This window comes from Symphalangus syndactylus, chromosome 16, assembly GCF_028878055.3.
Source record: "Symphalangus syndactylus isolate Jambi chromosome 16, NHGRI_mSymSyn1-v2.1_pri, whole genome shotgun sequence".
Taxonomy (NCBI): Eukaryota; Metazoa; Chordata; class Mammalia; order Primates; family Hylobatidae; genus Symphalangus; species Symphalangus syndactylus.
Genome location: NC_072438.2, coordinates 40,272,178 through 40,285,982, shown reverse-complemented (window position 1 = coordinate 40,285,982; position 13,805 = coordinate 40,272,178).

Genomic DNA, 13,805 nt, shown 5'->3' with positions numbered 1-13,805 from the left:
TTCAGAAACCAACCACGCTAACACCAGAATTATGCAAAAATAAAAATTCTACTGTTGGCCGGGCGCGGTGGCTCACGCTTGTAATCCCAGCACTTTGGGAGGCCGAGGCGGGCGGATCACGAGGTCAGGAGATCGAGACCACAGTGAAACCCTGTCTCTACTAAAAATACAAAAAAAATTAGCCGGGCGTGGTGGCGGGCGCCTGTAGTCCCAGCTACTCGGAGAGGCTGAGGCAGGAGAATGGCATGAACCCGGGAGGCGGAGCTTGCAGTGAGCCGAGATTGTGCCACTGCACTCCAGCTTGGGCGACAGAGCAAGATCTGTCTCAAAAAAAAAAAAAAAAAAAAAAAAAAAAAAAAAAAATTCTACTGTTTAAGCTATGCCGTCTTTTGTAATTGCAGCCCAAGCTGACTATCACAGGATTTATCCAGTTGACTTCAGCAATAATTATCATCAAAGTTTCCTATGGTTAAAACCAAAACTTTTAAATAGAGATATTTGAAGTATATATGTAAACATCATAATTACAATGGATGTGGGTGCAATATCTTTATTATGTAGTTCGATATGAAAGAACTTTTCCATTTTTATGCTTAACTAATCATAAATTATCTACAATGAGACCTCTCATTGTAATGTAGACATGCTTATTAGTACTCTGCACCTCCACTCGTGCAATAGATTACACTAAAAGTATCTTCCTTAATGTGTTCACTTATCACATTCCTGTCCATATTTAAATCTTATTTTCCAAGGCCAACCAAATGCTCATATAGTCTATGAAGACTTTTGCTTGTATCAATTTTGATTGACTTTTTATTCTCTGTACTTTTACACACTTACTTAAGCAATTATTTATCAATATTATTTAACTGTGATTTAATATATCCTCCCAATTAAATACGTTTTTAAAGAGTCTTTATAATACTATTTTGTTTTCTGGATAATAAATAAGGCACCATTTTGACATCAAATAGATTTGAGTTCAAACTGCCACCGTCCTCAATATTATGTCTGTGCCCCTTAAAAGAGTCACTTTATGTCCTTGTCTTTAAAATAGGGGTGATACTGCCCATTCCATTCTTTTAATATAGGCATTTATATCTATCTATATATATATAAATCACTAACAAACCACTTCTTGACACAAAATAACAGTCCAAAATGTATTAGCTATTAATATACATAGTTTTATATTATAGTTATTGTTAATTTATGATTATTTTTCATATTAATTTACTAGCTACTTCTCTTGCTGAATAATATACTTGCTAGATAATATAATTAAATTATTAAGGCAAAATAATTATAAAAAATACAATTTCAAAAGTACTATTCACAAAATACAAATGAAATGCTACTAAAAATAAAGTGAATATAATTACCTCTAGAAAACTTTCAGTTTTAAAAGACAACTGCAATGCATATTTACATTATGAAAAACAGAAGGTGCCGAATTTTACATGTCATACACAAAATATTGGAGTTCAAAAGTGAGAAAGATAATTTCTGCTTGAGGAAAATATCAGCATATAGATTGTATTTGCATAAAGCCTGGTGGAATTATTATATTTTTAGCATATTGAAATGAGTAACAGTGATTTTCAGGTAGAGAAAAATACTACTGGTAAAGGCATGGGGTTCTTGCAAAGCGGTATATTGTATGATTTATCTTCGAGCATGTAGGCTGTGCGGATTAGAAAAGACCAATAAGGTCAAAAAGAGGTTTTGCAGAGTTTGCGGTCAACTTTGAATGCCAGGCTCAAGTTCTACTCTGATTTTGGCAGAGAGTCATGGAGAAAATTGATCACTGGCAGTAGCAACACGTGAGTACATAAGAATGGCTTGTGAGTGATGGAGGTGAGGGGCAAGTAGCACTTTAAGGAATTGTTCCCATAGTCCAAGGTGATGGGTAATTAAGACCCGGCCTGGGAAAATGAGAGCAAGTAAATTAAACACGTTTAGATTAAAGATGAACATTTTTCCAAGAATGCATGTAAAAATGAAGATAGAACAAATTTTCTGAGAAACTCTCCCATTTTGTCCAAACCGTGCAGTTTTATCAGTATTATCTTCCTTTATTAGTTACATTTAGAAAGACTAAGTTAGAAAGATTGTGAAAAACTTGAAGAAGAGGTCAAAATGAATTTGATTATTTGGTTGAAAACTAAACATGACACATAGTAAGTGATATCTTTTATTAAATTCTGATAGACTTGAAAAGCTATTTAGCAGAATTTTTTTGAGGAAAATATTAACAGATGAAATAAATATTAGCAGATCATGAAGATGTCAAAAATAATGAGGATGTTTGATGGATCTGATGGGACCCAACATTTGCCATGACTTTATTGATTAAGTATCTTAAGTTGTTAACATTTGGGGAAATTGGAATGTTAAAATTTTTACTTGCAAAATGTGTTTGTAAGAAAAAAATAAGAATTCACTCTCTTGCTAGTATATATTCTCTAAGAAGAATATTAAATGAAAATTTTTAACAGTCTAAGGAAATTTTCTGCACTTTCAAAATACTAAATTATGTGTTAAGGAATAAATCTTATTGATAGAAACAGCAATAAAAGCTATACAAATAATTTTCTTATACTGACATATTTTCTTCAGAATTGTAATGCTGAATTTGGTTTTCATTTAAGACATGGACTACCACAGTGTAACAGCTTGCCAGCACAAAAGTTCATCATTTCAATCACCTTAAGAATAACCCCCATTCCCATGGGATTGATTTCAACCAGAAAGAATTCAGCAGTGGAGCAAAAATACCAGCCAAATTTAATAAGGCTGACAGTTTCTGACTTATTGTCTGGTTTACTCAGGGACGGCAATCTCTTTTAAGTGACATAAACATGAAACTCAAGAATAAGTGTTTACATGAATGATGATTTTTACTCTAAGTATTCCATTCCAAAGCAGAGTTTTTCTGTATGAATTTGTGGGATGAAATAAAAAAATTATTCCTCTGTGCATAAGTAAATGAGTAATTAATAAGAATAGCAAGCAAGGAAATTACAATTCAGTTCTCTAAACAGTGATTTTTGTCCCATTAGCATTTTAGGTTCTTAAAAATTCTATTTCTTTAGCTCCATGAAGCAGTGAAACCTGTCCGCTGTAGACTGAATAATAAAACCCACAGGCCATGGAAACTGACTTGCAAAAAAAGAATGATTTATAGCCTCGACCTTTGATCTTTGCAGAATCTGAAAAGTTCACCCTGTACTGAGATGGAAAGAAGTTTTATTAGGAAATGAATATAATCCAACTTATTAAAAAGAATATGAAAGTTTTATGCTTTGCAGATAATTCAAAGCTCCTGAAAACAAAGTCCCTTGAGTTACAGTCAGATAGGAGGAAACCATACCTTCCCTTGTTTCCTTCTCTTCTTCAATAATAGTTCTCTTCAGGAGGAATTGATAAATGTTTCCACTAAGACCATGACTGCACAGCTACTACAGAACCTGGTATATGCATAAAAGCATCACTGAAGTGAATAGCGTTTGGCTAACATAAACTGAGTAGTTGTCTATGTGTGTTTATAATCAAATTCACTAACTTTCCAGGTAGTTCAATTAAACTGTACCAAATTAATTCTTTTGAGAATAAAAAAAGCCAACTTGCAAAATTGTAAATGACCTCAATTGAATCAGCTAAAAAAATGCACTGAAATTGAACTATCTAAAGAACTGACCTTGAAAAGCCTCCATGTGCCATTATAATCTTTTTAAATTAAATTATCACTTCGAATTATTTACTTGTTGTTTAATTCCCTTACATTTTCTTACATTTCCAACCTTTTAGCTCACCTTTGTCACAAAATTTTCTACAGGCAGGGAAAAAAATGAAAAGGATACTTTCATTATAATGATGTCCTGTTGATTCTATATCTAGAGTCATTTTGATTCAGGAAGTTGCTCTAAGGTTCAATGGATGTTTGCCAGAATTTTAGTCTGTGAGAGCTAAGTACTTCTTGTTACATGGAGTGAGCAATACTGCCTGCATGGAAATAAGTGTACTCCCTTTACCCACTCAAAGTTAAAAATCTGGAAGGAAAAGCAAAAGCTCTTATCATGCATGTCAATATCCTCTGTCTATATCTCTTGTATCCAGGTGTGAGTTGCATGATATACGCATACCACACAGGGTAAATACTTGTTGAATAAATTGAATAAATACATATACATGACTGAAATAATGAGAATGATTTTCATGAGCCACCCTCAAATAGTAGGTCATTACTTTGTGGGAATGCCATGACAACATAAGCAAAATAACTCTCTTAACTTCATTCTTTTATTTCTTGGGTTCTTTCCTGATTTTTGCCATAATAATATTTCACAATCTCAAGTGTGCGTAATGTGTGTGTCTCTCTGTGTGTAAATATACAATTTGCCCTGCCAAATTAACTTGCAAGAGCTCTTAAGAAATTAACAGAATGTTAGGCCAGGTGCGGTGGCTCATGCCTGAAATCCCAGAGCTTTGGGAGGCTGAGGCGGGTGGATCATGAGGTCAGGAGATCGAGACCATCCTGGCTAACATGGTGAAACCCTGTCTCTACTAAAAATACAAAAAAATTTAGCCAGTCGTGGTGGTGGGCACCTGTAGTCCCAGCTACTTGGGAGGCTGAGGCAGGAGGAGAATGGTGTGAACCTGGGAGGCGGAGCTTGCAGTTAGCCGAGATCGCGCCACTGCACTCTAGCCTGGGCAACAGAGGGAAAGTCCGTCTCAAAAAAAAAAAAAAAAGTTAACAGAATGTTTTTGATTTGCCATGTAAACGAATTGTTAATATAGCTAGGGAAGGAATAAGTTAAAATGACTATAATGCAATTAAAATATGCTAGATAAATGCACACATGTTTTCTGACAGGGTTTGTAATCCATACTAATTTTTGTTATTTAAGATTAGAAATCAATAGAGCTGCATATAGCTATATAACTATACAACACTGTGTCCAGTGTCATCAGAAATATATTTTTTTTAAGAGCAAGTTTCTTCTTTCATTTCTTCAGCAGCATGCCCCTTCTCATATATTCAGTTATGCTACATTGCTTGAGGCTGTGCTTCTGTGAATCCTTAACATGTTTCTGCTGCCCTCTCTGCTTGCAATTACCCCCATTTCAGCTTACTTTACAGCAGCAGTTGGATATCCTGCCGTCTTCTATTCTCTGCACACGTGCAGCTCAGTTGAGCTGTGCTATGATGAATATTGTTTCAATGTTGCCAGATCAGTTATACCACAGGACTGTCTTTCTGGTGGCTGTGCTTCTATCACTGCTGTACAGTAGTGCTGAGAGGTAGGTTGATGAAACAAACTCTGAAGACTTATATCTTATGGATTATAAGAAACTTCCAGAATAAGCAAGCCCTGCTTAGGGTGCATGGGCTGCTCCAGCACAGTCTTGATTGAAGTATAGAGTATCAGAATTCCTCTGGAAGTCACACCTAAGCTGACCCCAACAGTGCTCCACAAATCTGATTAGTTTAAGATTCATCTTTTAAGGTACTCTGAACATAGTTTTCCTCTGTGTTTGCCATGGATACAAAGAGGAGAGAAACTATGGCTTATCCACCCAGATTTGCCCTGAATATTTTCTGGTGCAAAGTTGGAGTGCACAAATGCATTGATAGCATAAAGAGGAACTAGATGCTAAATTGTAAAGTGAGATAAAACTTTGGCAATATAAAAGAGTTTTACAGCTGCCATTTCTGATACTTTTCTTCCTAGTCCTCACTGGATCAATGCTTGCCATAGGTGAAGAGATTTTATTTTTTCCAGGAAAGGAAAAACACACACAAAAAAGAAAAGAAAGAAAAAAAGTTATTGAATATATTAACAGATTTTGTAAAGTTCAAGGAGTGGGAACTTATATCTGATAAGTCAGGTGACTTTAGATTTTCAAACACTAAGGGTTTGAGAATGAAAAAGCTTTTATTTTTTTTTAATCCAAAAGAATAAGAATACCATGGATCAGAGCATAGTTTACACGTTAAAGAAACTGATATGTGCGTGCATGTGTGTGTGTGCGTGTGTGTGTGTGCATTTTGTGTTGGGGGTGGGGGATATGTTGATTACAGAAGAGCAGATTTTCAACTAAAAGGGAATAATCTAGAATAATCTAGGCATATCCTTAGAAAGAATACATAGAAAAGGGAAGAACAAAAATGATCACAACATCATAAATGAAGGTTTCTACTTTCCCCTAGGACGTAAGTAAGTTACAGTAGAGAAAAAAATGTGTTTGTTCCAAAAGTATCTGAGATACCTCCCCCTAACCCCTGCACAACAACTAATGGTGCTGTGGGTATAATGGATTATTCCATAATTTGGCATGTCTCTAAAATAATCAAGGAAGTCTGAGGGTAAGCCAGTGGCACTGGAGTGTTCTTGTGTCAGATGAAGAGAAATAAAAGCCTCAATGGCCTGATGGATAGTCTCTAAAACAACTGGTTTGCATTCTGAAAACAAAGTCAATGTCATGAATGTTTGGGAGACTGTGAGAGAGACAGTGACACAGCAGTGTGTGCTGTGGGAATAAAGCCTGAAGAGTTGAGAACAGACGGTTTCTCAAACGAAAATTCATTTTAAATAAAAAGAATATCAGAGTTCCCTCCTCCAATTTTGTCTATTGATTCTTCTCAGTTCCTCTTATTTCACCGCCATGTGTTTGGATCACAATGAGGGAAAAAGAGCAGTTGAAAAGGGAGAAACTTGAATGGACCGAGAAACCCTAAATTTAAATTTTTAAATAAGTGAAACTGACAATTGAGTGTACATAATGAGATTCAGTTAGAAAAATGCTATTTTCATTTTCCATGTGATTAGGTGAAATTCATAGCGCTAGAATAATTTCCAACTGTAGTAGAGAATCAAAAAACATGGAGGAAAACCGTTAAAATTAACTTTTTTTTTTTTTTTTTTTTTGAGACAGAGTCTCACTCTGTCACCCAGGCTGGAGTGCAGTGGTGTGATCTCGGCTCACTGCAAGCTCCACCTCCTGGCTTCAAGCCATTCTCCCACCTCACCTTCTCCAGTAACTGGGACTACAGGCGCCCCCCCACCATGCCCGTCTAATTTTGTTTTTGTACTTTTAGTAGAGACGGAGTCTCACCATGTTAGCCAGGATGGTCTCGATCTCCTGACCTCCTGATCCACCCACATCGGCCTCCCAAAGTGCTGGGATTACATGCGTGAGCCACCGTGCCCTGCCAAACTCACTTTTAAAACTGCCTCAATAAATCCTGAATCCCTTTTCTAATCCTTTGTGCTCCAGGGCAAAGTCCTTTATTATGGCCTTTCCTCTCCATCTCCCTCCTCCTCTCATGCTCATAACTTTTTGTTGTTGTTTACTGGCAATTTTCACTCATTTTTATATCCAGAACCTGGCTCCTCTCTCTTCTTTCTGACACCAATAATTAACCTTTATCTCTAACATTTTCACCATTTCTCTACTCTCAAAATAAAGGCTCTCATATGAAATAAAATATTAAAGGAATGAAAATTTAGTTTTAACACAACTGAATCCAGTTAGTAATTAGTTTACATTTTTATTTTGGAACAATTTCAAACTTTGTGCAAGTTGCAAAAATAGAGTCTCCCTTGTACAGTTTTAAAAATTACTAGCTTATTTCCTTTATGATATTTCTCTCTCTCTCATATGTATATATTGTATGCATATGTGTGTATGTATGTTCAGCATGTGTATAATGTGCATTTCTTTCTTTAATGTATGAGGCTAGTTTTCGGGAATTATTACATTTTAACCTTTAAATATTTAATTATCATTAGCTAAGAGTAAGAAGATTTTTAAAAATAGCTACAATAAAATTATAAAGGGCAGGCACGGTGGCTCACGCCTGTAATCCCAGCACTTTGGAAGGCCTAAGTGGGCAGGTCATGAGGTCAGGAGTTCAAGATCAGCCTAACCAACATGGTGAAAACCCATCTCTATTAAAAATACAAAAGGGCGGGGTCTGGCACTTTGAACGAGATGAAGAAACTAGAGCCAGGTGAGGGCAGTGGACGTATACTTAACGTCAGTGACCAGTGATAACCTAAGTTGTCGTGACGTGCTGGCCTGAATCAATGAGTCTCTGCAGTTGAATCTGGCAAAGATCAAACAGTTGTTCTCAATATCCATAAACTGGATATTGTCAGTGTATGGACATGCTGTTCCCTGGCTTCATTGACTTGAAGGAAGTGAAATTCCAAGCTAAGCTAGAACATGAGTACATCCAGAACTTCAAAATACTACAAGGAGGTTTTAAGAAGCTGGGTGTTGACAAAATAATTCCTGTTGACAAATCAGTAAAAGGAAAGTTTCAGAACAATTTTGAATTTGTTCAGTGGTTCAAGAAGTTTTTTGATGTAAACTATGATGGAAAAATCTATGACCCTGTGGCTGCCAGACAAGGTCAAGAAACTGCAGAGGCTCACTCCCTCGTTGCTCCAGCTCTGAATAAACCTAAGTTCTAGCAATGCAACTTCCCAGAAGCCTATCTCAACACAGAGAACTGCTGTGGCTCCTAAGGCTGGCCCTGGCGTGTTGTGAAAGAATCCCGGTGTGGGCAATGGGGACGATGAGGCAGCTGAGTTGATGCAGCATGTCAATGTATTGAAATTTACTGTTGAAGACTTGGAGAAAGAAGGATTTCTACATCGGAAAGCTACGGAACATTGAATTGATTTGCCAGGAGAATGAGGGGGAAAACAACCCTGTATCGCAGAGGATTGTAGACATTCTGTATGCCACAGATGAAGGCTTTGTGATACCTGATGAAGGGGGCACACAGGAGGAGCAAGAAGAGTATTAACAGCCTGGACCAGCAGAGCAACATCCGAATTCTTTACTCCAAATCATATGCTTAACTGTAAAATACTCCCTTTTATTATCCTTAGAGGATGCACTGGTTTCTTTTCATAAGCAAAAATACCTCTTCTTAAAGTGCACTTTTCAGACGTTTCACTCCTTTTCAAATAAGTTTGAATTCGGAGCGTTTACGTTATAGCAGAGCAGTATTAACATCTAGTTGGTTCACCTGGGAAACAAAGAGGCTGACCTTGGGGCTCACCGTGCGGATGAGGGTCACACTGAGTGCTGGAGAAGGTGTTGTGTAATATGCTGAGGCGGCGACCTCAGTGGAGAAATGGAAAGACTGAATTGAATTTTAAGCTAATGTGAAATCAGAGAATGTTGTAATAAACAAATGCCTTAAGAGTATTTAAAATACGCTCCCATATTTCGAAATATAAAATGTAACATGACAGGGGATTTTGTGTTTGACGTGGTATCTGGGAAGGAAGCACCAGACCTTGGAACCTTTGGAACTTGCTATCACAAGTCTTAGAGGGCTGCTTGAATCCTCGTAGGCCTAGGCGTTGGTCTAAAATGAACATTTAAAAAGTTGCCTTGTAAAGCCATTTGGTGCCATTAACCAATTGCATCCCTGCTAAAAAGCAAGACGCATTGTTGACTGGATAATAGAGGATGTGTTTCAGCCCTGAGATGTTCGAGGTGAAGAGCTTGGTTTTCATTGAGCATTTCTGTGTTTTTGCAGTTATCCCCGAAATTTCCATGTATTATGTTTTTGGGGAAGTGAGGTGTGCCCAGTTTCTTTAACCTAACAACTGCTTTGGGGACTTGCCCACATCTCTGGGATTTTAATGGGGATTGTATCCCATTTTACCGTCTTTTAGGTTTACATTTACCATGTTTCTCTTCTCTGCTCCCCTTGCCCACTGGGGATGGCTCTCTGGCTCCTTGAAGTTTGCTGTTTAGAGTCAGAAGTGTAGTAGGCAGGTGACCATGCTGCAATTTCTTTCCGGACCTCTGGCAAAGGGAGTGGTCAATGAAGGCCATTGTTACCCTGGGATCTGCAAGACTGGGGTGTTTCCGGTATCTGCTGTCCACAGCTCTCCACTGTAATCTGCATACTTTGCCAGTGCACTAATCTCTTTGGAGATAAAATTCATTAGTGTGTTACAAAATGTTAATTTTCTTTTGCAGAAAATACAGTACTGTGTCTGAATTAATTATTAATATTTAAAATATTTCATTCTTTAACTTTACCTCATTTGCTTTTCCCACAGTCTTTTCAGTTCCTTTGTTTGGCAGTATTCTGCAAAATGTGTCTCACCCACTACTGAGATTGTTCAGCCCCTGATGTATTTGTATTGATTTGCTTCTTGCAAATCAATGCAATTGGTAGCTTGTCCTAAAATGTGTGTAGAAATCAAGCATTTTCTGATAAAATTGTTGTGTAGTGCATACTCTGGGTGGAATTCAGAGGAAAATCCAGAATCAGTGATTAACAATGCCAAAAAATGCAAGTAACTAGCCATTTTTCCAATGACAGTGGTGCTATTTCTCTTTTGTGGCCTTTTAGACTTTTGTTGCCATAATATTACACTTTTTGGGAACCCATTTTCCACCTGGTCTTTCTTGATGGGGTTTTTTTTCGACTTTAAACAGTCTCTGAATAAAATTCTGTATTTCAAGAGTTAAAAAAATATATATATATACACATATATAAAAATTAGCTGGGTGTAGTGGCGCATGCCTGTAATCCTAGCTACTAGGGAGGCTGAGGCAGAAGAATCGCTTGAACCCAGGAGGCAGAGGTTGCAGTGAGCAGAGATCGTGCCACTGCACCCTAGGCTGGGCGACAGAGCCAGACTCCGTTTCGAAAAAAAAAAAATTATACATACAAAAAATTTAACAGTAATATAATACTTTCTTCTAATCTCCAGTCCTTATTCCAATTTACTCAATGATGCCAATAATTGTCTGTATAGGGATCATTTTTCAGTATTGGATCCAGGCCCAAATCCCATAATGAATAAAGTTTACATATCTTTCTACTCTTCTTTAATCTCGTACAGCTTCTCAGCGTTTCTTTCCTGACAGTGACATTTCTTGAAGAATACAAACCTTTTATAGACCCTCTCTCAGTTTAGATTTGTCTGATATTTCCTTATGATTAGATTCAGGTTATACAGTTTTGGTTGGCACACTACTTAAGTGACACTATGTCCTTCTCAAGGCATCAAAATGGAGGCCTAAAATGTCCAATTGCAGTTTATTGATGATGTAAACTTTGATCAGTTGGTTAAAATATCATTATATCTACTTCATGGTTACTATTTTTCTTTTATAATTATTAACAAGTTTGAAAATATATCCTTTGAGAATATGTAAGTATTCTGTTTCTCATCAAATGCCGTCCAGTTAATTAAACATGTATTGAGGTGGGCAGAACACCTCAGGTCAGAAGTTCAATTCCAGCCTGGCCAAAATGGTGACACCTCATCCCTACTAAAAATACAAAAAAAAAAAAAATAATAATTAGCTGAGCATAGTGGTGCACACCTGTAGTCCCAGCTAATTGGGAAGCTGAGGCAGGAGAATCACTTGAACCCAGGAGGCGGAGGTTGCAGTGAGCTGAGATCATGCCATTGCACTCTAGCCTGGGTGACAAGAGTGAAACTCAGTCTCAAAAAAAAAAATGTATTGATGATTCTTACCAGAATCAATTTTTAGTATGTTGGCTATAAAAATTACTGTATCTAACTATATTATTTCATCTATATTTATCAGCTGATATTTTACTGAAATGGAGAATTTTTCTTCCCCACTATTTATTCTCTTATTTATTTATATACATAAGCACATCTGTATACATGTATGCTTGTATTTATTTTCCACATACATTCATGGAGTCCTATTTTATTCAATGAGACTTCATATCTTTCTATATTGTGATGCCAAATTGCACCAATTTTGCTAGTTGAAACTCTGCCAACCTGAATTATCTTATATTTTGACATATAACCATAATTATTTTTAAACATCGCTTTACTTTTCTGGTATAGCAAGTTGCTTCAATTTCATCTTCTAATTTCCCTGTCCCAGACCCGGAAGCAGCCATTTTTCCAAGTAGCCTTGGTTGCTTTTAGTGGTTAATGGTATTTAGAAACTGCATTAGTGATTAAATGCTGTCTAACAAGTTTCCCCAAAGCTTAATGACTTAAAACAATACTAAGTATTTATTATCTCTTGCAGTTGCTGTGGGTCAGAAATTCAAGAGTGGCTTGGCTGAGTGGCTGTGGCTAGGGTTTCCCATGAATTTTCTCAGTCAGGTGTCCACTGGATCCACAGTGATCTGAAGTCTACATGGATCACTCACATGGCTGGCATGTTGGAGGGAGTCCTTTAATTCTTTCCAATATGAGCATCTCCCAAGAATGGCTGAGTGTTATCATGATAGTGTGGCTGGCTTTCCCCAGAGTGAATGTTTCAAGGAAACAAGATAGAAATGTTATCAGCTCCCTGGATTCTTGTAATCTCCCAGAGCAGAAATCAAGAGAGGTTACCAGATATAGCAACAAAAAGAAAATTTATTTAGCTTGTGCACAAGGGAACCAACACTCTGTGTTGGGTTGGTTTTGTAGAGTCTTTCTATAGGGAAGGGTTTCATTAGGGCATGTATAGAAGAGGTTTCTCTAGTGCTTGTGCAGTAATTCAACATGCTTCTTCATAGAGAGCATGTAATATTAGCATTGTAATCTCCTCCCCTGGGTGTGATTTTTAGCCTTAAAATGAGGAAGGGGTAACTCTAAGTTGAAGTTTAAGTCTAACTGCACATGTGGGACCCCAGGGGAGTCCATAGCCCCCTAAAGCAGCACTTGTGGTTAATAACTTCTTGGGTATTTTGTTGCTGAATGGCTGGAAGTTAGGTAAGTCTACAGCTTGATTAAGAGGCTTTTGTTCTTTTATTCTAGACCACATCAAAACAGAAAAACAGTCAGCCTGCCTGTCTCAGAAGTGTCAATGTTTTGTATGGCATAGCTTTGGGAGTTACTAGTCACTTCTGGTATCTCTAGGTGATCTCTCGTTCAGTGTGAACATGAACTGCATAAAGGTAACGATACCAGAAGGTAAGAATCCCTGGGGTCAATCTTGGATGGTGAGTTCAACAGAAATCCCAAGATTCACTGGCATTATGCATACTCATTTCTTCTGGTACACTACTGCTCCTGGGCCTTTTAAGTGAACAGAGCTATATACACACATGCAGATAGATACATAAATCATAGATAGAAAGCTAGTTAGATAGCTAGCTAGCTAGATAGATAGGAATTGTCAACCTAAATAACAAACAGGGAGGCTCTCCAAAAGAAAAATATATTTATTCTGGAAGAAGGCACTGCAATAGAAGTACAAGTGCCATAGTAAACTGTGTATGTATTCAGGGAGGTGACAGAATACAAAGACTTTTAAAGAAAAAAAAAATAAAGAGGATTAAATAATTGCTTTGAGATAATTATATTTGGCTAAATAGATCAATTACAAAGGTGGTGCCACTCTGAGGTTATACAAGCAATTGCTTGGCATACATCCTTGGAGAAGTATTTTTTGTGTAAGTCTGCAATTATCTTTGTGCAAGGTTGTGATTTTTACAGGGCTTTGTGTTAGTTTTTGTTATCAGACACACAAGCATAAGAACTCTCTCTTTTTAAATTATACTTTAAATCCTAGGGTACAAGTGCACAACTTGTAGTTTTGATACATAGGTATACATGTGCCATGTTGGTTTGCTGCACCCATCAACTGGTCATTAACATTCGGTATTTCTCCTAATGCTATCCCTCCTCCAGCCCCCCACCCCCGGCAGGCTGGGGTGTGCGATGTTCCCTGTCCTGTGTCCAAGTGTTCTCATTGTTCAATTCCCACCTATGAGCAAGAACATGCAGTGTTTGGTTTTCTGTCTTTGTGATAGTTTGCTGAGAATGATG